The sequence below is a fragment of the Mchenga conophoros genome, linkage group LG4, assembly GCF_057382185.1.
Source record: "Mchenga conophoros isolate Kocher_MC1m ecotype Shallow Benthic linkage group LG4, M_conophoros_male_GT1.1, whole genome shotgun sequence".
Lineage (NCBI taxonomy): Eukaryota > Metazoa > Chordata > Actinopteri > Cichliformes > Cichlidae > Mchenga > Mchenga conophoros.
Genome location: NC_140529.1, coordinates 22,986,647 through 23,008,496, shown reverse-complemented (window position 1 = coordinate 23,008,496; position 21,850 = coordinate 22,986,647). Strand labels below are relative to the sequence as shown.

Here is a 21,850-nt window from a genome sequence, read left to right as displayed (position 1 = left end):
TGTCCTCCCCCTCCCTCCTCCGTCACCTGCTTCGCAGCAGTGTATCTCCTAATTTCCATACAGCCCTGCAGCCTGCAGACTGCCTCATATCTGCATCTACACACACAAACACAGGTTAGGAAGCATACACACCTTCAAACACAGGCATTCACATACATTCCCCAATCTAGTAACATACAGGTCAAGGAAGACAGGCGCATGAAGAATTTATACGCTTGCTTTCTCGCATACTCACGCTGCAACAGACACACATTCATCTGGGGTATAATGAGATTTTGCCCCTGCTGTATTTTTCCCCCCGCCATCTTCTGTGGAATATCTCCACAAATGTGTTTATAATCATTATTTAAATGCAATAAAAACACATTTTAGTGGCAAATTAGACACTGCTAAGTCCTTAAAACCATTTGCCGCTTTATTTATCTACTCTTTCCAGTTTTGGCACTGCATGCATTTCAGCTTCATTTCATACACACAGAGCGCTATTAATTGAGTGAACGAGGCCTATTCTGTCCCAGCCTATCCCGCACAGCTAGTGAGACAGAGCCGAGGGCTCAGCCACTCAAGTGCAGAGTCTGATAAAAAATTAGAGCAAGCTGGATAGATTTGGGCAGCTGACCGCTGCTTCTTCTTGGCCAGTTAGCCGGGGGAGAGCTCATTAAGCGTAGCTGGAGGTGAAGGTGGTCTGCCTTGTTAGGATATGTGTGTGTGTGTGTGTGTGTGTGTGTGTGTATCTCTTATCTTAAAAACAGTGCACCTTCTGCATTAGGGGTGCAACGATACACAAAATTCATGGTTCGGTTCGATACTTTGGTGTCACGGTTCGATATTTTTTCGATAAAAAAATGTTCATGCCTTTTTAATTTGTCATTTATTAAAATTATAAATATATATTTTAACTCAAAAATACAGTTTTTAAATTTAATGTTGCTGAAACAACAAAGGGATAAAATAATAAATCTATCTGATGGAGGAATCCCTCATCTTTGGAAAAGAGAGTTTATTACAGAGAAATGGCTCTTTCCAAAATAAAAGCTATACTATACGCTTCTTCTGGGCTATATTCTCAGCAGCATATTAAACATATCAGGTCCCCATAAGGAGAATCATGTGCTAACGGCTGTCTAAATGACTCGGGTAAAGTTTGTAGCATGCGTGCTTGTTGTTTTTGTCTGCTTCCACTTGTCTTTGCACTAGGATGATGTCGGAGTAAATGTGCAGTCATATTCGTTGTGTTCCCACTAGTGCTGTCAGCGTTAGTCTGAAATGACGTTAACGCCACAACACGGCAAATCTCCGTTAACGAGCTACCGCGGATCGCCCCGTGCGTGGGGCTGGACGGTGTCAACACGTTAACGAGCTAACTGCGCTAACACACTAGCTCCCACCCATGTAATTGAGCATTGCGTGGCACATCCAACATACTGTTTTACTTTAGTCCATGACGCGCTTACCTTCAGGGTCATACGTCACATGAAGACCAAAATAGTTCCAAAGGCCAGATCTGAATGAGGGTGGGGGAGGTTCAATTTGCCGTGTTGCAACGAGCTTAGCTTCTGCGCTCGACAGTGCAGCCTAGGCGGAGTAGTCGAGCGCAGATCCACTGAGCGCTCAACACAGACAGCATCGTCAGAAGGAAAGTTGATAAAATAAATAAAAAATTTTGTATTGTTTGATACATATGCGTACCGAACCGAAAGCACTGTATCGAACGGTTCAATATCGATACGAGTATCGTTGCACCCCTATTCTGCATGTTTGATAATTTCAGCCAGAGTTGTGGGTTACACCGGCCGTACTTTTATGTGTTTGTTCCACTCACAACGTTGCACAAGGCGAGAGAAAGACAGAAAAGTCACCAAGAGAAACTCAGCTTATGAGGCCATCACTGACTATGTGTGGGTGATTCATGGACAGTGAGACAAAGGGAGAAGGGGGAGAGAGGCAGGAAGAGAAAGCCGGAGATGGATCGAGCAGTGAACTAGGGCGGCTCGGGATCAGGCAGCTTGCATGGATGGCTGTCTGCTGTCCTAAGGGAAAGGGGTAGCTTGTTATTTTAAGGAGGGTGACTCTGGCGCTCACCTCACAAAGAATAAATAGGGACACAGTCACACCTACACAAGTATTTTTTATACCTCTGTGCAAATTAAGCTGCCAGCACATGGCATACCAGCTAACACAGTGCCTTATAAGTCTATCTGTCGCAGGTAATGGGGGCAAGCTCAACACACTGTGCGTGTTCACGACATCACATCAACCTCCAGATGACACAAATAGTGTCACAGAGCCCATGAGAACATTATGTGCAAATGCATGTGACCCTGTGTGCAGCTATGCCTATTCACAGTCTGCAGCTTTTACCTCTGTGTGATGACCTTAGATTTCAGAAATATTTAAGCAGTCTCCATATCTCTGTGGGGGAATCTGCATACGACGATGTTTGTGCATTTGTGTGTGTGTGTGTATGCGTGTAAAACCAGTGGTCATGCAGCCTTGCAGCTTAATGTCTGGTCTGTGACATTTGACGTACTACGACGCCTGCAGTGTCTGCCCCATGGGACTGGGGCTGCTCTCTGCTAGCATGGAAGCATGCCCCCGCTTGCACACGTCGCATTGAATCTCATCACATCATAAGACGTCTCATCACGTCACATTTACTCTCTCTCATTCTCATAATCACTTCTCATTTGTTTTCCCTCATTATCTTCATTGTTTCCATTTATCTGAAAACTCCCAAACCTCTTTTTTATACTCCTTCAGTTTTGCTCTAATGTGTCTTACGCATCTGCTGTTTTCCTCTTCTTTTTTTGCCCATTCCATTACATCCTCTCATCCTTTTTTTTTGTTTTGTCTCTCATTTTCTTTCCTTCTCTGTCTATCACCCTGTGTATTATACCCTCAGTCTGTTTCTGTCCCTCCTCTTATCTGCAGTCTCGACTCACACCAGGCCAATTAGCTTCTATCAGCCCACTCCTGTTGGCTCAATAATACCGAGCTGGTAAGGTGGGCTTCTATTAAGTGAGGCTGTGTTTGTGTGTTTGTCCGTGCAGGTTTGTTTACAAAGAAAGCTGTGGAAGGGTCAGTTTATGGGTCTTGGAGTCTGTCTGCACGTGAGCGTCCTCACCCACATGCTGATAAACACATGCACACACAAACGCGCGCGCACACACATCTGCTCGGTTAGAGGGCCCGCCGTGCACGCTCGCCCGGCCCACAGATAAACAAGCGTGCTCACATCTTTCAGCAAGTCACCATGGCAACCGTGTCCCCCCCTGCTCTCCCAACTCTCCCTCATTCTCACTGTGATCACTCTCTTTCTCTTACTGAGTTGCCTGGTTGTCTGTCCTGGAGGCAAGACCATAGCAGGTTTCAAGGCCAATGTCACACCCCCCACCTCCTCACCTTGCCAAAAAAACGGCAAACCTAAAAAAACCTCCTGTATTGCTATATGTGATGTCACAGGTGGGGGTGGCAGCCATGCTGAGTGGCACTGTGGAAAGACTGGAGATGTGAAAAACAGCAAAGTATTCAGAAAGCTTTTTTTGCCCCCCCCCCCCCCCCCCTTTCATCTCCCTCCTCAATCCCCACACACGCCTCCCTCGCCTTCTCTTTTTGTATAATGTGGCCAATTGCCTTCTTCCCTTTGTAGGGCGCGAGAGGAAAAGGGGATTTCATGCAGGCTAACTAAGCCCCTAATCCTCTGTTTCATGCCTCTCCTCTGTCTCTCTTTTTTGGTTTATTTATATATTTCTCTCTCTCTCTTGCGCACGCTCTCTTTCTCTCTCTCTTGCTCACTCTACCTTTCTTTTGCTGAAACTTGCTTTCACAGTGAGGCTGCGATGGCTCAGAAGAGTATTCAGATGCTACATTTTTACATAAGTGAAAATATCAGTTACTCTTATCATTTATTCATTTGTAATTTTATGAACTGGGTGTACTTAAATGATCCAAAGCAAAAGTTTACCATTACATGTCTTTTTTTTCTTTAAAATGTAGCAAATTATAAGGACAAAGAAAAGAAACACAATTTCGAGACAGGAAACTGATCTTAATGCCGTCACACATCAGCTGATGGCACAGCAGACACCCTTCTCCACATGTAACGTTTACGTTACGTTGCTTTAGCCAGCCTAGAGTTGGTCTGTAGGCTGGCTGACTAAGTCATACTGTGTCTGACTTAATCAGTGCCATGTCTGTGGTCATTGATGCCCGCTGTGTTTGGGGATTCTTGCTATGGCTCTTCCCACTTCTGGCCAAACAGAACCGTTCCTAATAAATTTTTGGCAGCTAGAACGATGGAAGTGACATAAACAGTAAAGTCAAGGCTCTAAAACTACGGTGATAAGCTTTCAAACATAAAGCTGAAGGAAACTTGTGGGTTGACAACCGTTTTCTTTCACAAGGAAGTAGTCATGTCATCACTGGCTGGTATTTAATGTTCATTATGATAGCTTTTAATACAATGACCTATATGAGGAAAAGTACTCCAGCAGCGGGGAGGTGGAGTAGCGACTGAGATGCAAATACTCCCTCAGTATCTGTCTGTCTCATGTCTTTCTTGCCAGCTCTGAAAGACTGCAAAAACCTCAGACAATAATTCTGTCCTGAATGTGTGCGAGAAGCCAAGAGAGAATGGGAGGGAGGGAGAGAGCTGTCAGCCACTCTGGCTAACCATCTAATAGGTTGCCATACTGAACTGACATTTGAAGGCTAGGGGAGCATTAGTCCTGAAATGAAAAAGAGAGATGAGAGAGAGAGAGACAGGGCGAGAGAGATTGGATATGCAGCAAGTGCGCTGTGGAGTCGGCAGCCCTTATCAATGCATCTGTCTATCCATCCGCTCCACACGGCCTCATCGCCTCTATGATCTCCACCCACCCCAGTCCTCCGCCTCCATGCTCCATCCCTTACTTGCTCTCTGTTTCGCTCTCTCTCTCTCTATCTTGCCCAGAGAGAAGAGCAGGGAAGGACAGAGATGAAAGGAAGGAGAAGAAATACAGTCGGGGGCGAGCCAGGGAGGGCCGATTGAGCGCACAAGACAGGGGAGGAGGGTGAGAGGAACAGAGCAAAGGGATAACAGCCAAGGACAGAGAGAGAGAAAATCTTAGATGTTTAATTTACAGTCTTTCCTGCTGCAGACAGATTTGTGAGTTTGGAGAAAGACAAGTATACGGAGAGAAGCACACAGAAGGACGGACGTAGAGACAAACATGCACATGGACAGCCAAACACACAGACAGACAAACTGAAAATAGAAAGGCTGTCTAACATCTCTTTCTCTTTGACAGCAGCTATTGAGCCACTTTTTTTTTTTTTTCCAAGTGGAGTGAGACCAAAGACTTGAACCTCTCAGAGTCCCTTACCCTCAATTTATCTTTTGTCATTTGTGAGTACTTTTTTCCCCTTAACCCTCTTTCACACTTCCCATTTCAATCTTTTGTGAACTATCAAAGGTAATTCATTGTAAATTGCTGCACCTCTGTGAACTGAAGCAAAATGGCATTGGTTTGTACAAGTTACCATTACTGAATAGCTTTTGGAGCTGAATGAAAAACAACCCCCAGTCAACAGATATAGTTGCACATAATCCGCCAAAGCACTAAAATCACTCAGGTGACAGAGAAGGAGGACACTGTGTAATGTTTAATGCTACTAGCTTTGCAAGTCCTCGCGTTATCTCGGCAATGCTACATGAATTATAGCGCATACCCAGTTTAGAGCGGCACGACATTTAATCTGAGAGATAATAACTTCAGCTGCTAGTGCACTCTCAGCAGTAGTTTTTGCATTGCACCAGAAATGACTTCAAACGCACCATAATGCATCACCTAAAGCCACGCAGCGGTGTTCACTCTTAGGGACTGGGGGGGAGGGAAGAGGAATAAACACACAAATAAGGTCTAACATATGGAGGAAGCAGCGTACTTCATTGCTTGTCCAGGTCAGACCTCAATTCATTCTCCAGCTTGCTGCTGGCAGCTGTTAATTTTGCTAATCTGTTTCTCGGTGTGCAAAATACGCTTGACTAGAAGAGCTCCAAGCATGCAGATTACATCATAAAATGAACCGGTGCAGATTTCATATGTAACAAGATCAAGACCCTCATCTTATTGCTGTGTTCAACCATCCATTTTCTTCCACTTACTCAATTCATTGAGATCCCACAACAGTTAGGAGCCTATCCTAACTGTCATAGGGTGAGAGGAAGGCTATAGCCTGGACAGGCCACCAATCTATCAGAGGTCTAGCACACAGTGACGGACAACTGTTCAAACCTATGACCATTTTAAAACCACATATTAACCGACATGCATGTTTCTGGACTGTAGGAGGAAGCCATATTAGCAGGAGGGAACAAACTCTGCACAGAGAGCCTGGATTTGAACCCAGCACCTTCTTGCTGTGAGACAAAAGTGCTAACCAAGCTGGATTATGCTGTGTTCAGATCTAAAAATTAATCAAACCAACAAGACTCTGACTCAGATCGAATGATACTGTTTAGCAAAGGGCCTTTCTAAATGTGTAAACGAGTCTTTATGTCTACAGCTGCTCTTGAAGTTCATTCAAGAGCAGAAAGAGTGAGGCTTATTGAACAAACTATATAGAAACGTGAAATGCAAAGCACACACTGACTCATATGATGCTCGGGATTTAAGCTTGGGCACAACATGATGATCAAAATGACCAAAACCAAGCAGTTTACTACTGAACTGCAACCGTTGACTAGAGAGGGACTAAAACAGTCAAAACACAATCTGTTTCTATGACAAAAAATATTTGAAAGGTAATTATCAGATAATGCTATCAACAGACATGCAAAGAAATCTAAAAAGCCATTCCTTTGAAAAAGAAAAAAAAAAGAAAAAATCTATTGTAAAATGCCAACCGCCACGTGTGCAGTAATAAATTGTCAATTATTGTCTTAGGAAGTGCATGCAGACCTTCACACAAACTCTAATTTCCCCTTTCCCACCTGCCCTGGGCTATAATTATTGCTCTCTCTTGCACAGAATCCTGCAGATGTGTGTGTGTGTGTGTGTGTGTGTGTGTGTGTGTGTGTGTGTGTGTGTGTGTGTGTGTGTGTGTGTGTGATGTGTTGCTAGCACTGGGTGGTCAGACACACAGACGGTATGGTGCAGCACTCTCGCAAGAGATTTCGATAATTAACTTTGTAATAAAGTAGAAGAGACAGAGTGCATGTAAGTACATACATGTGTGTATCACCCAGGTGAGCACTTGTCCATGTCTCTGGTTTCATGCGTCTGTCCATGCATCTGTATGTGCGCGTGTGTCTATAGAGACGGCTGTAAAAGGTAGCTGTACGCACATCTCTGTGTGTATGCGCACGCGTCCGAATCCGTGCACGAGCGTGTGCGCATGTGCGCGTCAGTGTGCGGGGAGGTGATAAGCACCTGAGCCCTAAGGCAGCCTTCAGATTTCCCCTCACGTCCTCAGTGAAATCAGCCCAATCACTGCACTGTCATCTGCCTGCCACCAGAGAGAGGCCTGCGCCGCATACTGACAAGCTCATTTGCCTAGCAGTGTGCACACACATGCATACGCACACATGTACATGCCTGAGAACACACGAGCAAGCCCTCACTCATTTATGCCCACTAGGTCTTCCACTTTCCACCAAAATTGAGTTCAAACAAAACCACTGTGGGAGACATTTGTTGGATTTGTATTTTTTTTTTCGGGAGTAAGAAAATGCTTCCCTCTTGATTCATTGCCAAATTGAAGTGTCATTGTTCATGACAAGGATGCGGCTCAACTGCCAGCTGAACACTTTAACCCCGACCACATCATCAAATGCCTTATTATTGCTCGGATAAATGCCCTTGCTTGGGTGACTTGCATTAATAATTTATCTGTAGGAAGCGTTGCAGTGATGAATTGAACAGCTGCCTTCATTCTGTTATACTAATTTGGAAGGAAGAAAAAAACACACTTCAAACCTACAGAAAAAAACAACCAAAAAAACAAAACACAAGTTTTGATTTTCCTTTTTTTGCCAGCTTAAAGTGGGCTTAACTAATCTAGAAAAAGGTGATGTCACATACTTTAGTGCAGCAGCCACAGAAGTGTTTGAAGTGTATTGTTTGCTCAGCTTTGGCTGCACTGCTGGTTAAATCTGAATGTTTCATTCTGTGTCAAACAAAAACTTGTGGGTGTTTTTCAGGGGCTTTAAAATTAATTCCTCCCATGTCTTGCATGCACAAAATCACAGACATATGCCTCAAACACAGAATAACCAATGCAAAGATATATTGCAATGATCACAGACTGCCCCTGAATCTCCCTGACCCCCCTCACACACAGACACATAAAAAAAAAACCCCACTGAGAGATTGGCGTAGCATCCCCGTGACCCAAAAACGTCCCAAAAGCTACCACACGGGAGCAGGAAGCAGCACAGAGGGAGAGGAGCACGTTAATGACACACGAGACTAAACAAGAGGCTGTGAGTGATGCGCACCGCGGCTGTTCGTGTCTGGAAGTTTTCGGTGGCGTGCATGAGCTAGAAAGAGAAAACACGGAGGATGTATTAATTCTGCATGTGTTTATGCTCCCTGTGTGTGTTTCAGTGCATGCATGGTGGCAGAAGCCACACAGAGCGCTGTTCTCCTGTCAGTGCGATTAGAGGGCTGCACTAACATGGTGGGAGGGGGGGGGAGCGAGCAAGAGAGAGGGAGATAGGGCAGGGAATTTAAAGGGAGGTGAAGGAGATGATGGTGGGTGGGTGTGTGTATGTGTGTGTGTGTGTGTGGGGGGGTGGTCTTAAAAAGCGCAAGGCTACAGATACATCCATGATTCCTACCAACACACACACACACACACACACACACACACACACACACACACACACACACACAAGCAAGGGTGCGGTGAGGTCATTTCAGCCTCTGTCAAAGTTTCGGTTTCACAGGAGCACAGCACGCGCACACGCTCATTTCACCTTGTCTCTCCTTCCTAACCCCCGAAGGAAGCCGTTGTGCGTGCGGGAGTGCGCACGTGTCTTTCATGCGCGTTTGATGAGAGGTTTCCATGACAACAACAGCACCAGCAACCCCCATGGGCTCATTTACATATTCAAGTGCAACAGTGTAGTTGAATTACGGCCGGAAATTGAATGGCTCAATCAATAGAGTAGGAGTGGTGGTGGTGGGGGGGTGCGCATAATGGATGGGAGGAAGGACAGACTGAGGAGAAGGAGCAGGACGTGGAGGAGGAGGAGGGAGTGTTAGCCGACAGGAAGACGAGATGCAGATGATGCAACGGGCCATCATCTTGTGTATATGTGTGAGTGTGTGCATGTCCCCCTCTTTTAGGACGACCCATTTTTATTGTCCTCTAGTGGTTAAAGGGAACCGAAAATGGATTCCGTGTGTGTGTGTGTGTGTGTGTGTGTGTGTGTGTGTGAATGCTCGAAAATGGATTCCGTGTGTGTGTGTGTATGTGAGACACACACACGGAATCCATGTGTGTGTATGTGAGACACACACACACACGGAATCCATTTTCGAGCATTCACACACACACACACACACACACACACACACACACACACACACACACACACACACACACACACACACACACACACACACAGTGGCATAGCAGAAACATGGTAGTACAAATTCATTTATAATGATCATAGGCCAAAAAAGAAGTGCCTTGATTGTCTTCAGTCAGAAAAGGACGATCCAATCTGGTTTGAGATTATTCTTTTTTTTACTGATGCATGATATTTTTGATGTGATGCTGTAAATCTTTTTATATGTGTGCTCTACCTGGCTATATTTACTTGGTTGGAACTTTCATATTGCATTGACTATTATTAGCAACCTGAGCAAATAGATCTAGCTTTATCTGTAACTGACTTCAAGTTAGAAAGATAGGAAGTAGTGATATAAGCCTCATGAGTCAGCTGCATTATGTGTTATAGTGTCATGTAATGTCTATTCTAGACAAACGCACTTCTTCTTTAACCCCAGCCCTACTTTGGTGATCCAGGAATCGAAGCTACTGGGATTCTGCACTAATTTCTAGCCACTTGGAAAAGAAGATGAAATAGTAATCATCATCCGCATCACGAGTGACTTGGGCCAGCCCTCTTCTGCTGACCGCACAGATCCACCGGGGACGCGATATCCGTGGCCCACTTTCTCAAAGACAACCTGCTCTCTCTCGCTCCCTCTGTTCCGCTGTGCGTTCGAAGGCCAGACTCTCTAAGCATCAGCAAGCCACCAGGAAAGTAGATTAATCACGTTTTTATTATGATGAGTGAGTTAGGGTGGGTGTAGAAAAGTAAATGGCACTATGCAGTGTAATAACTTTTCATAACGGGAAACAACCGCAAGAGGCTAGCAGCACAACAAGATGTTTACATAAAGGGGAAGGTGCTGACTGGGTAGATTTGTTGTTGTATGCGGGTGTGTGAATGTTGCAACAGCCATGCATGTATAAAAATAATGCGTGCGTTTGCTGGTGCAGACGTTTATTGTATGTTTTTCCTGTTACAAGCACACATTCATATGTATCTTGTGGATGTTTACAGATGAGGATGAGTGCAGACATCTGATATTTTGGTGCAGTGGCATAACAGAACGCTGGGCCAAACACGAGGCTGTTATCAGCAGTTGCTTTGACAATGGAGCCCCAGTGGTCATGGGGACAGAGGAGTGCGAAAGGAAGAGGAGGAGGAGGAGAAAGGAAGAGAGAGAGTGAGATGGAGGGGGGGCAGGAGGAGGGTGAGGTCTGCTGGAGGAATCGGTGATGGGGAAAATGGATGGAGGGGGGGGGGGGGGCACTAATGGCCTGAAAACACAGCTGGCTGCAGACACCCAAGGACAGAGAGGCTGAAAGAGTGAGAGTCAGACAGCAAAAGAGCGAGCGCGAGAGACGGAGAGACCGTGCAAAGATGATAAAAATAGAGGGGCGTGGGGTGTGGGGTGGCGTGGTGAGAGCGCAATAGAGGCGTCTCGTCAATATGAGAGACGAAGGAGGGAAGGTTATTTTCTTGTCATGCCTTTTGCATCTGGTCGCCCGCCCGGTGAATGTACACACACACACACGCACACACAAACAAACACGGGGACGCTGCCGCCATGCATGTCAATGAATTATCCATGGAACAATGGCAGTCCTTCATATTAATGAACATAAATGAGGGGATGGAGGATGGAGGCTGAGGCTAAAACAGCATGAAATTCTCTGATTGCCTTCAGTTCCAAACATTTATGACTATAATTACCATTTGATTAGAGGATCTTCAATTATCCTTCAATGCATTCCTTGATGATGTATATGAAAGGTCGTTGGATTACATAATTTCTACCCTAAAATACTTAGATGTTGCTGATTATTGAGCTGTGAAACTCATTAATCAGTAAGAGTACCCCATAACAACAATGTGGCTCTTACATTGCCAGTAACCCTTGGCTCCTCTTACCACTGCACCTCAGCTGTTAACCTTGACGATGACATTATACACACTGAATATATTAACGAGGATGAAGGTGCGTGCATCTATGTGTGAGCATGTGGCTGCTTGAATGAGGCAGGAATATGCAATCACACGTCATAACCCGAAAGTGAGATAGAGGGGTGGAGAAGGGAAGAGTGTAATGGGTGTGAGGATAGCATGCTGAAAAGGGAGACGATTGGTGTTAGACTAGCAGATGTGTGCTGAAGATGGAAAAAGGCGGAAGGAGGAAAGAGAAAGAGGCAGGAGTGAGAGGGGAGGAGGTGTGGTGTATAGGATGTTGATGGCGCGGGGGGGTTGGAGGGGTGGTGATGGAAAGACTGAAACAGGGAGCTGACACACACGCTGCGAGAGAAAGAGAGTGAAAAGAGGTGGAGAGGAGTAAGAGGAGAGCATAAAAGGTTAAAGAAAGGGGAGCCGGGGAGAGAAAGATGGCTAGCGGAAGAGGCAGGGGGAAACAGTGAAAGATGGAGGCTCTGAGAGAAGATAAAGAGAGTGAGATGGGGATAACTCAAAGGAGGGAGGAAGCTGCAAAGCAGAATGCTTTATTGAAAGATGGAGCAGTTACGGAGAAGAGATGGAGGTACAAAGAGGGATGGAGAGAAATTTCAAAGGAGGAAGAGAGAGAGGAAAAACATGGAAAAAGAGAGAATAACTTACTGCCACTTCTGAATTACTAACTTGTCCTAAAGGATAAGAAAGGGCAGCACTTTTTTTTCAGCTAATGTAAATTTTTGAAGCTGCTCACAATTATAATGTTTTATTCTTTAAGAAAAGCAAAGATAATTTCCTGAAACTGCCGGGCAGTGTAGCTTTTCGACAATATCTCCCAGTTGGAAGTAAAGATTGCATTCATGACGGGTCTATTTTCCGCTGCGGATTAATACGCATTAATATTCATTGCAGCAGGACAGTATATGAAAGACTCGCTCAAAATAAACTAGCCTGGAGTTTGTCATAATGAAGTAAAGTGTCACCCGATGCAACACAGTGGCTCATTTATGCGCTTTTAATAGTTTCTTACCACCGTAGCTCTCTGGTGTTGGGTGCACAGAAAACGCTCGCCTTTTGGACCAAGTTATGCTCTGTGTCGGCCTTTTATGCAGGATTTGTTGACAGTGAGAAAAATGTCTAATACTGCCGTCTTTCTCCTACATAAATCTGATGCATTTGCTTATTTTTGCTCTAGTTTGTACCCAAGCTCAGCATGTGCCTTCATTATGTGTGCGTTTTTATGTGTGCGTGCGTGCATGTGCATGTTCATGGGTGTCACACCGCATGAATAAATATGGCCACGGAGATAGCCCAGGGTTTGTTGACTGCTCTGATGTTTAAATTTGTGCTGTGGCTTCTCCCAGCAAAGCTTATGACTCACACTCTGATACAAGCTAACGCGCTAAAAGCAACAGTGGGTCAACGCTAAGCTATTCTAATTTAATGCTGAGGGGAAAACTGCTTAGGTAGCTGTGAATTGTTGCCAGCCTTAGCTGAATCCACCGCCCGGATGCCTGTGCTCCTTGTTTTTTTTGTTTTTTTTTAGAAAAAAGAAGAAGATCAATGCTTTTGAGAGTGATTCCGTGGATGTTACTTCATTCTAATGCCATTGACACAGATTTTGCTATTAGCCAGCTAGGCTAATGCTTTCTAATGCATTCCCGCTTTGGCTTTGTTGGTTATCCAGTCAGAATAAGAGTTTAGCATCCTGTCTGACTCACCGAGATCTCATTACAGATCTCCCCGGCTCTACAAACCCCCGTCACCAGCCTCCCCTCTTTTACCCATCCATCCTTCAGCCTCCCCACCCCTACTTGTCTCATCCATCTCTCTATTTACACTTTGCCCCTCTTCTATCCTGGTCTTTTTAGTATGCATTGCTATGTAGCCTATGGCTGCAGGTGAAAGTCAGTGCTTCCGCATGAGTCTCTGTGTGAAGGTGTGTGTGTGTGGGGTGTCTGCATATATTAGTGAGCATGCATGTTAATCCCGGCTTGTGCAAGTCTGTTTCTCCATCGTAAAGACAGACATGGTTGAGCGAATAGGAAGCTGATCTAGATTTTTCCCGCATGCACACGTATACATGCACACAGAGACACACACAGTACGTACACACTGAGTGTTACATTGTGGTAATACAGATGGCTTTTTTGCAGCCCAGCTGTGCTCTGTACATGTTTGCCTCTGCGTGTGCATGTGCGTGATTGATTACTATTCTTATCCTGTACCAGGTGCGTCGGCTTTTCAGCAGCCTTCACTCTCACACTCTCCTTCCCTTCTTCTCTCTCTTTATATCCTTTTTTGGGCTCAATAAACAGGTTTTTTTTAATCTCCAGAATGGTAGGAATAATAAAAAGCAATATCAATGTGCAGTACAGCGAAGTCGCTCCATTCTCAGCACTCATTATGTTTAGCTCGACGTAGCAGTAAGACATCCTAACAAGTCAGATAATTGATGATATCAAATTATAATTTAATTTCAAAAATTTGGCTTACACTTATCCCTCATCTGAGCCTCAGGTAATTTTGCGTTTTGTGTGTGTATATGTGTATGTGTTCTGGCTGGCTACCATGGCTACGCCTGGGCCAGTCGATACACATCTGAGTGAGAGGTCATTAGCATCTCCCTCATGTTTTCTCTGCATGAGAACATCAGCAATTAGCCAGGTCCCAACTATGCCCCTGCTCACCCTCATCCTGTCCTGGTGGTTGAACAGCGCACCTTGGGACGTGGTTACCATTTAGATCAGAAGCGAGCATAAAGCGTATGTGTGACGTGTGTGCCATGATTGTTTTGTTTATACTTAGATCTTTGTCTAGAACAGTTTGGTCAATTTAGCACAGCTTACCATGTGAGTTGTGTACTGTTGGGCTCGCTTCTGAGCTTGACTGTCAGTTATTAGCATCTGACGTATGTTTGACGTCTAAGATGTGTGTGTGTGTGTGTGTGTGTGTTCACGTGTCTGTATTTGTGGGCGCATATATGTGTGTGTGTGTATCCAAGGTGATGGGACGGCTCTGACAATAACATACTGATAAAAAAACAAAACCAAACAAAAAACTCTCCTGTGCCCCCGCTCAACACCCACCTCCGCAATGCCGCAACCTCTTTCTCATAGAGACACAGACAGAAGAGAAAGAAGAGAGGAGGAAAGCAAACAGGGAGAGATCAGGGGATGAAAGGTAGGTAGATGCTGAGCAACAAACAAAAAATAGCGGTGGACAAAAAGAGAAACAGCAGGTAAACAAACAAAGTGGCTGAAAGTTGCTGTTGACATTGTTTGTCATCCACATACCAATGCTCATTGTTACCCGACCAGCCCTTCCCATCACCACAGCAACGGCCCATTGTCTCTGCACATCGGCATACCGACGTGCCCGCTTTACCCAGATCTGGCAACAGGCCTGTACCCATTTTCTGATCGCAGAATGGCGTTCATTCACTGCACCGCCTGGCTGGCTGGATGGCTGGCTGACTGTGTGGCACTGGTTGCTATGGAGGCTAATTCACAGGCAGAGAACTCACTTTGTGTTCATAGTACAGAGGCAGTCAAGCAAAACATACAGGCACATGCAGCCACGCACACTTGCGTGTAAGCAAACAAGCATGCAACCTGGCAACAGCACTGAATGCGGGGCATGGCTGATGTACTCAACGGGCGCTGGAGAGGAGCCGCAGCATTATTTTTTACCTGCGTTTGCAATTTGCTGTGCTGTAATCCGTCAGACAGGCCCAACATCGCTGAAACATACGTATATGTACTATATGTGTGGGAAGCATGCTTTTGCACCTAAGTGATGTAGCCCGCTGAACCTAACCCTGTTGAGTAGATGAATGCAGGCACTTCAGCTTGCATTCCTCAGCCACACATGGTTATTTGTTTGATGGCATGTGGTGAACTGAAGAGGTTTAGCAATAAAATACAAGTGTGAATCGCTATGACTATGAGTACTCTACAAAAGTAGCTCGGCAGGATTCACAACTCAAAATAATTCTTATTCACCTTTTAATGGGCGAATCGGTGCAATTTAAGCCATTTTCACTCATCTCTCTTTAGGACCAACCCATATTTAAGCTAGCTTTCCTCTGATTGGCTGCCTCACATAAACAAAAGGATTGGAGCAGCAGGTGGGTTGGGCCACTGTGCACACACAGGTGAGATGACCATATAATGCATTATCATTATCATCATATAGAGGCAGGAATTGCAAGAAAAAATGATCTGTTTGGTTTATTTTCACTTTGAGACACTTTAAATGTGCTGCTTTTATTTCTGTTCTTTAAGATAACGAAGAATTTTACTCATGTTACCCATCTCACAGCTATCCAGGAATATGTCTCCAAAGTAATGTTTTAGGTTCTGTGTCTGCATGTGTTCATATTCCTGCTGTCTGTAATACTGAATGTTGGGAAATGAAGTTCCGTCAGACTGATCTTAAGTTCTCACCCCAGAGAATCTTCTATGTTCTAACCCACATTTACCAACAACAACAGGCATCACTGATACATTCAACTTAACCTAAATACACTCTGTTCATATAGTCAAGTTGCAGCATGCTCACAGACACATCCACCTCTCTCCTATACCTTTTCTTTCTCTATCCTTGTCTTTCTTAATTGTCATTGTCACAAATTTAGCAAAGATACTTCAGAAACATCACTGTCAAAACAGTAAAGGGAAAAGAATTGTGTTCATGTGACAAATAAATCCTAATTCAGGCTATGTGTGAGTTTTGCGTTGTAAGTCATTTCTTCCCTTTTCTCTCTCTCACGCTTCTCGTTCTTTCTCACCTCACTGTTATGTAACTCCAGCAGCTGTTTGAAGACGCAGGAAGGGGGTAGGTGGGTAGAAAACTTTTCAAAGTGTGTCTCTTGCTCCTTGATCAGAACACAGGAGAGAAACGGGTGACAGTTTCTGGTTCCGCTACAATGCTTGACAATCGCCGGGTCCCATCTCATGCGCTTTCTTCCTCCTTCTCGCATAACACACGCGACCGATCTCCCCGCCTGACTTGTAGCCGTTTCTCCATTTTGCTCAAGTGTTCCATATTGCGTTCTGGTTATCATTTCATTTTACCGTTCCCTAATCTGTCTTTCTCTGTTCCTACGTCTCCCTGATCTCTGCTTTAGCATCACTCTTCAATTGTTTCCCTCTTTTCTTGTTTTCTCAATCTGCCTCTTTCACTTTTTTTTAAACTCTTTCCAGCATTATTGTCATCTTTTATTTGCCTGATTTGGTTCCTCTATTTTTTATTTCGCGTCCTAACTGAACAGCAGCAGCACTCGTTTACCTGCACGCACACACAGACACACACAATATGCATTCCAGCCAAAACGGAGGCCTTGCGTGCTGGACACACAGGGCTGAACAGCTGTGCAGGCAAAGAAAACTTAGTCCCACAATTGCAAACTCACCCAAAAACTTTAATAATAACAAGCATATATATCATTCTCCATATGCTTGCAGAAAGGAAGGCGTGAGTGAAGTCATTGTATTCGCGAGCAGAATCACCCCTACCCTCACTGATGCTGAGAGAAAGCCCTGATTATGCATTTCTTTACCATTAGTGGGGCACATACAGAAGGCGGCGCCGGTCTGTGGTGTTCACCAACGCACAAGAGTGTTTTATTTCTCACTGCAGCAGACGGCTGATTCTATCTTGAATGTGAATTTGAATGTTTAGCAGTCGCCCCACGGGTGTATTGTGCTAACAAGCTGTCGGTCTCACCTTTGTTACGAAACGCTTTTTCCTACATTTATATATGTTTCTCACGCTATATGTGTAAATATCTTCATTTCTGATGCTCCACCGACACTTTTATTCATCTCTAATGAGGCACAAACATCCATCAGTGATGAAAGACACCCCCCCCCCCCACCAGGCTATCAGCACCATTGCAAAGCAGCGTTTTGTTGCAGTAATCCTGGAAGAGAAGGATGAAGTGCAGAGAAGGGAGAGGAAGAAAGCTAAAGGGGCAAGAGAAGAGCAGGAAAGAAATGGATAGAGAAGGAAGGAGAGGAAAGGAGAGAAAGGGGAGGAGGAGGATGAGAGACATGAAGGACAGTTGATAAACTGCGCGGAGCTGGACAGCAGCCAGATCCTTTTAATGAGCAAAGTGCTGCACCCAACACCTCACACGTAATTACACGCTCTCTCTCTCTCTCTCTCTCTCTCTCTCTCGCTCTCTCTCTTCCTCTCTCTCTCTCTCAGTTGCTCTCTCATGCACACACACACACACATGCATTTGCAGGAACCTTATTTTTGCCTTCCCTACTCTGCAGCATCCCACCATCCAGCACTAAGTACTCCCTCCAGATCAAACAAGCAGCTCACAGTAAGCAGCATACAGATGAGCCTTTCCTTTCCCCCTCCTCCTTGCCATCTCTCTCCCTCTCTCTCATCACAACCCCTGTCTTCTCTTCCTGCAGTAACCTCTTGCTACCCCCCCCCCCCCACACACACCTCCACCACCACCCCCACCCCCAACTTCCTCCCTCTCCATCTCCATCTCTTGATGCTCCTCACTCTCGTGGAGAGAAATACATCAGCCATCGCTCGCTCGACAAACACACTACACCGACACTGTCCTAGCTGCTGCTCCAATAAAAACATATTACCTGCAAACTCCATTAGGCCCAAGTGTAAGTAACACATACATACATACAGACACACACACACACACATTTGTGAATATAGCGAGCTTCTGTGTGTAATCAGATCTAGGTTAGCAGCCGTCGTATAATGTTCACTGGAACAGCATGTACCCACCCCATCACACTGAGCTCCTGGAAATACACAGTGTGTGTTTGTGTGTTTGTGTAAGGTCTAATGATGTCCACGCAGGCAGAGTTTTTCAGGCTTGTGTGTAAGTGCAGAAGCAGACGTGATGAGAGGAAGCGTACGCCTGGGTTTGAACTTGTATTAGGATTTCAGAGCGGCGTCGTGTTGCACGCTGTGTGTCTACACTTTCATGAGCACATGTGTGTTTCTGCGTGTGTGCTTCACGTGTTAGAGAGCCCGTACAAATCAGGTGTACAAAAGGACAAGCATGATTTCCTGCTATGAAGTTTCAGATTAAAAAATAGCAAACAACTCGCCACCAGGTAGTGTATTAATTTTCATAAACATGCGATTTGTGGTGCGGTTATTTAATGTGCGACTACATTATAAGTAAACCTGGTCTGAAACCTGAATGTTGAACAGTGAACCCTGCGGTTCTTGCAGTGTGGTGAATAGCTTGTGACACAGTGGCAAAGTAGGGGAACATGCATATGAGAGATAGAGTGGGTAGGGACCTGCAGCTCATTTTTTGTGCCCTTTAGTAATTTCATCCCTGCGCATAACATCTGTGTGCAGTGTGCTCACGCCAAGCTGCCAAGGTGCTGCACACAGTTACTGCAGACCTTGACAGAGGACATCGTGTTTGAGAAATCATTGACGATAATTGACAGAAATCATGACAGCAATGGGAAGGTTAAGGGAAGATTTACGGCTGTTTCAGACAAGAAAACAGAAATTGTCACTCAGTATGAATACAAATGACATGCTATGAATCATAGGTGGAGTGTCCACATTCGTTAGCTGATGATGGTGCTGTGGTCTGGCTGCTTGCTACAGCCCTGCTTGTGTTTGTGCCTCTTCTCTTTAATGAGGGACAAACACTCTCTCTCTCCCCGACTCTCTCTTTCTCTGTGTCTGCCTAATAACCCCTCACAGTAAATAACCATGAGCCTCCGGGGCAATTAGACAGGCACTTGGGGCTTATAGTGTGTTGCTTGGAAACTCACAGAGACACACGTGCACACCGAAACAGCCTAGTTAAAAATGGTGTTATGGAGTAATTGAGACATCCGATGTAAACAAAGCGACGGATCAATGCCGAGATAGAAAGATTAAAAGTTAAGGAGAAGAAACTTTGAGAAGAGAAAGACAACCGCTGGGTATTTTAAGTCTTTAACAAGGATGGTGTCTTGTCATCCTTGGTATGTACCTTTAATCTGTGCTTCTGTTACCCATTCTGTCTCCTCTCCTCTCTTTGACCTCACATATTTGTGTTGGTCTGAGACTGAGAGACAGGCAGGGGGGTGGAGGGCTGAGGAGGAGAAAGCAAGAGGGACACAGAACAGAGGGAAGCTTTCACCTTTCATTTCACCACAACAATGAGTTGCCAATTTCAGTATGCCCTTTACAGGCCATCATGCACACACCTACGCACACGCGCAAACACACAAACACACACAGAAACCTGCTCTCCACATGACTCCCAATCTCCATGATAATCAGCTTCCTTTCATTGTGTTGCATCATGCAGGAAAGCCAGTGTATAGTCTGTGTGTGAAGGAGAAAGAGTCACAGGAGAAGGAGAGCAGACGATTTGTGTGCTTTCGCGTGTGTTTCTGCATATTGCGTGCAACAGCCTGCCGTCTCTTTAGCAGCGATTGTGTGTTTGAGGGAAAGTGCCTTGCCATGTTTTGGCAAAGCAGTGGGGCAGTTCTTGACTCAAGTTTTTCTTTTACACACACATTCAGAATCCTATGGACGTATTGCTGGAAAACAGATTTGTAACTGTAGATATGTGGTGCATTCATTGCTGTTGTACTCTTTTTACATGGAAAAAATTCATTTCTGCACACGCACACTGTTTACGCGCTTGACGACAATCAAGCCGCTGCATCGCTATAGGGGATCGGCCTCATCTTCCATTCATATATTTTACTTCTTCTCTTATCACTTCCCCTCTCCCGCTCTATCATTCTCTTATTCTTCCTCTTGTGTGCATATTGTCACTATATTTCCTGACACACACAAACACACACGCCACTGCTGTTTTCCATCTCACCTCTGTTTTCTCTCCCTGACACCTCTCTACACCCTCTCTGCGTTATCGCGTCGTTACCCCTCCTCCCCCGCTGTGCGCACTCTCTCCCTCCCTCTCGTCCTATCCCAGCACATAAACACAAACGGACCTACACACACACACACACACACACACACACACACACACACACACATTGCCGTATCTTTCTCCACCTCCCCCCTCGCTTTATTTACTCTCCCTCTCTCTCTCTCTCTCTGTCACACCTTCTCCCTCAGCCCTCTTCCCTCCCTCCCTCCCTCGCACACTCTCTGTCCACCTCATCCCATCTCTCCCTCTCCTCGGGGTGAACGAAGCTGTCGGTAGCATCACTTTCAGTCGGCAGTGACACTGCAGTCTCGGTGCATCTTTTAATGACACGCTGTAGTAAAGGCACCTCAGAAATGAGCTATGCAGCATGTTGGACATGCGGCACTCACATATAGATCAGTGTGCATATGTACCGTACAGCATGCATCCAGAGCCAGGAAATAGGCAATGCCATACTAAAAATAGCATATGAGCTTTAACACGCTGTGCCTAAACTCCATGCAGACACACAAACAAAATACAAAGATCTAGAAAAATTTATCTGTATCCCAAACTAAACACATTTTACAATCTGACCTCATCACTGGTTTCATAAGATTAATATTGATGTGTGTATTTCAGATTTGTCCTTATGCAATAGGCAGAGTAAACAGCGTGCTATGACACATCGCTGCTCTGACATAGCGTCCTGTTAGAAGACTACGTAACACATCCTAAGGCGCAGGATGCTGAGCGGAGCTTGGAAGGGAGGAAAAAAACAAACAAACCCCAGACAAACAGAAAGAGAGGTTGCAGCTCATGCCTCCGCTGCTTGTTATCCATGTGTTTTGCAGGCAGATATGGCTTTAATTTTAATCTTTTTTTTGGTGCCTGTTGTTTGGACAGATGCTGGTGGAAAACAGGGTTGAAGCAGGTGTTGGGAGTGTGTGTTTATGTGGGAGGCAAATGTTCTTCCTCTCTGAACCCCCCCCCCCCCAAAAAAAAAAAAAAACACCCAGCAAATGAAAATAGAACGCAGTCCCACGAGAGACCCTGCTGTCCTCTATTCAGCATGCACAGGCACACACACGCACACACAGATGTACACATCGACAAAACAGACGCAAAGAGACACAAACACACCCCCTTGGCCAATACACCTTGCTCACACTTCCATCTGCACTGTGCTGCGCTCCAACTTGTGTCCTGCCTTAGAAGAGATGCAAATGTCAGGGAGAAGCGTGGTACCTGTGTTAGGGGTCAGCCGTTCTTTCCTTCTTTTGTTGGCCCTTCCAGTCCCCCTCTTGTTCAGCTGGTCTGAGCTGAGGTGAGCTGAGCTGAGCCGAGCCAAGCGTACAGCGGCGAGGCTCAATCCTTTTAGCCTGCGATGCTGAAAATGGCACCAGTATTCCCTGATAGCAGCAGCCTGCCTGCCTCTCTCTCTCTCTCTCTCCTGCTCTCCCTCTCTCCTGCTCTCTAGC

At 45.3% G+C, this 21,850-nt stretch overlaps 1 protein-coding gene across 1 annotated transcript in view; it reads right to left on the bottom strand.

Annotated features, from left to right (window-relative positions):
* Positions 1-21,850, bottom strand: part of rai1 (retinoic acid induced 1) — a 54,306-nt gene extending 32,456 nt beyond the window's left edge. Inside the window, exon 1 of the mRNA XM_085271073.1 lies at positions 21,618-21,850. The gene's annotated coding sequence lies outside the window, so the exon portion shown is untranslated. The remainder of the gene's footprint in view (positions 1-21,617) is intronic.